At 46.7% G+C, this 3,288-nt stretch overlaps 1 protein-coding gene across 1 annotated transcript in view; it reads right to left on the bottom strand.

The window, feature by feature from the left end:
* Positions 1-143, bottom strand: part of TC2N (tandem C2 domains, nuclear) — a 28,533-nt gene extending 28,390 nt beyond the window's left edge. Inside the window, exon 1 of the mRNA XM_012724426.1 lies at positions 64-143. The gene's annotated coding sequence lies outside the window, so the exon portion shown is untranslated. The remainder of the gene's footprint in view (positions 1-63) is intronic.
* Between the last annotated feature and the right edge of the window lie 3,145 nt (positions 144-3,288).

The following is a 3,288-nucleotide window of genomic DNA, read 5'->3' as shown; positions in this document are numbered from 1 at the left end:
CGCGGGCGGCTTTCGGGGGCCCCCGCCCCACACCACGCTGAGGTGAAGCCGGCGGCTGGTTACCTGCTCGAGGCCGTGGGAGCTCCGCCGTCGCTGCGGGCGGGAACCGTGACTTGGTCACTTGGAACCAAAGCGCCCGAGGCCCCGCCCCCTCAGACCCGCCCCGCCCCGCGGCAGGTTCGCCCCGCCCCTCAAGAGGTGCGCGCGGAGGGCGGGGCGGGCGGGGGCCTCCGCCTGGTACCTGGACGCCTGCGCATGCGCCCTGGACTCCAGCGCCCCGGGTGTGCGCAGCCGCTGCGGGGCGGACAGGGTGCTGGGGCTTCTGGAGGCAAAAGGTAGGTATACAAGGAAACCTTGAACTGAGAACCTCTATGAATAGAAGCGGAAGGAGCAGCAGTCTCACAGAAGTATTACCGCACCCTTTTCTTGGAATCGCAGCATCTTTCCTTAGTCTCCTGGTGTCATGACTTGACTTGGGTATTTCTAATTATAGAGTAGCTGAGAATCAGCCCGCCTCTCTTAACTTTTGTGGCTTTGCTTCTACTCTCACTATCAAGGGAGTCAGTGTCCCCCACGAGGTCCCGCCCCGTGCAGCGCTGGGCTCTCTGCAGCCTCCCACGGTAGGAATTGCATCACTGTACCTGGAAAGCTGACCCGGATTATCGCCGACGAAGGGTTCCGTTTTTGAGAGTCTGATGGACCGTCGATTGAAATAAAAGACAATACTTTTTCTTCAGGAGCCTTTTTGCAAAGTGAATGCTGGTTCCCTCCAAACACTGAAGACACTAGAATCGGGGTGGAGGAGGCTGTGATAGATCCCAAATCGAGTTAATCTGGGGGAAGAGACACAGCACGATTGCTCTCCTTGAGATGGTCAAAGCGTGTATAAGCCTAAAACCCCTGTTTCACTTTGTAGCACCCTGCATTTCCCAAACTGAGAGGGCCTGAGGGGTGGCACACTGTACCACTTTGACGTAAGAATTATTTGCTTAAAGACACTTGAGAAACAGAAACTTGAAAAACAGAAGCAAGAAGCACTTTCTAGCCTTTTTTCTTCCTGAAAGCAGGTGAAACTCCCATGTAAAAGAACAGTAAAAGAACTGTTCTTATCAGAGATGGGGTCCGGCTTCTCAGACCACCCCTTATCTCCCTACTCATTTCTACACTGCCCAAGCCCGGGCCCCCTTTACTACTCTTTGTTTAACTTAGTATATATGTGACTCAAGCTGCTTCTTTGGGTCTTTCTCTCCCAGGGGTTCTCCCATTGACATGGAAAAATCTATACACTTTGCACCTGCTAATCTATTTAAGTCCACTTAATTCTCAGTCACATCCATAGACCCTAAGAAGGCAGAGGTAAAATTTTGCCTCCCCTGCAAAACACACAACTTCTTGCTCAATGTCTGTTACCTCCTAGAGCATTAGTTTCCACACACACTTTTGATAAACACTGCTTCAAAGCCCTAACACATTCATCTTCAATAAGTTGTCACTACTACAAATGTTTGCAAACTTCTGTAGTGTTTGCACAAAGTTTCACATGAGTCATCTCATTTAATCCTCAATTGCAATGTAACTGTTATTACTGAGGGTCAAACAAATAGTAGCTGGCCAAGTAGAGTTAGATTGACTACAAGGGTTTCTTTTTTAAAAAGATTTATTTATGCATACAGAACTGGGGTACAGGCCAGAGGTGCAGGGGTGGTAAGAGGATTCACCATAGACAGAGTAGGGGACAGAATAGGCCAACTGACCACACTGCTGAGGGGAACAGTCAGGTCAGGAGAGGTCTGCTGCACCACATGGGTCACCTCCAGGGTGGGGATCAAACTCATGCTGAAGTGGCTTTAGCTTCTTAGTGCTATGCTCTAACCTGCTGCGCCACCAGGGAGGGCCTCTACAAGGCTTTTTTAACTTTCAGTGTTTCTATATATTACATATACAAATATGTATGTGCTCTACTTAAGGATCTCACATAGCATAAAATTTACATATGTGATATATTCTCTCTAGGTATATTATTTATATGTGACATAGATATACAGATAGCTATTACACATGTATAAAGAGAGAGTCTTTCTCATTTGCCCCTCAGGTAGAATTCATCCTTGATTAGACAGCTCCATTTATGTGTTAGTTCTCATGGGCAAGGAGCTTTATCCATCTTTTACTCCCCTGCAGCACCTGACATCATACAGCAGGGCATAAAAATGTCATTTCAATGAGTGAAGAGTGAATGAATGAATATGTAAGTGCTCCTCAATATTTATTGAAAAGGACTGAGTACTTGGGCCCCAGGCTGAAAACCTTAACAAACTCCCTCACCGACGAGGAAGAATTCAAGAGGAAGAACTGATGAGTTTCCTTCCATCTAAAAAACCTCCTTAAAAGAATCCACTCTGAGGGCCCTTCCTGGTGGCGCAGCGGGTTAAAGCACAGCACTAAGAAGCTAAAGCCACTTCTGCATGAGTTCGATCCCCGCCCTGGAGGTGACCCACATGGTGCGGCAGACCTCTCCTGACCTGCCCGCTGCTCTCCTCAGCAGTGTACTTTATCATAGTCGGCCTGTTCTGCTCCCCAATCTGCCTCTGGTGAATCCGCTCACCGGCACTGCACCTTTGGCCTGTACCCCAGTTCTGTATACATAAACAAATAAATCTTAAAAAAAAAAAAAAGAATCCACTCTGTAGACAGATATAGTTCTTTGAAAACCATGAAACCATGTTCTTTGTTTTCCTTGAAATGAGCCTCCTTCTTGTTCTACCCTCAAAGGCAGGACTACTCCGAGATGAATGGAGGATATTCACCTTTCTTCATGACCTGGTGCTTAACCTATTCCCATAAAATGATTGTCACAATGTTCTAAGTGAAACTGGGTTGGCTGCTTGTTTTTTAGTAGTAAGCATGAATTTTTTTAATGTCATCATTTGAGGCAGGCCTAAGGAGAAAAATCATTTACTGTGCATGCGAATAAAGGTACTGCTTCAATTTTTCTGTGTGTATGCATTCTTTCATTTGATAGAAATCACTTACCCCTACTCCTGGACTCTTTTCATTCTTTTCTCATTTAGTGCAACTGATGAGGACTTTGTGGCTGAATCCACTCCTACCTCTCCAGCCTCATCCCCACATGTTTTTGACCTTCTGAACTACTTGTTTTTTTTATTACCTCTTCCTTACAGCTATCTGTTGGCAATTTCATGTTCAATCAATGGAAGTATCGCCTCTTCTGGAAAATGACCCATCTGAGAGAGAATCTGGAGCTCTGTGTCAGCAGTCCAACCATTG

This window comes from Condylura cristata, unplaced genomic scaffold, assembly GCF_000260355.1.
Source record: "Condylura cristata isolate star-nosed mole 26May11 unplaced genomic scaffold, ConCri1.0 scaffold00013, whole genome shotgun sequence".
Taxonomy (NCBI): domain Eukaryota; kingdom Metazoa; phylum Chordata; class Mammalia; order Eulipotyphla; family Talpidae; genus Condylura; species Condylura cristata.
This window is presented reverse-complemented; position numbering and strand designations above follow the sequence as displayed.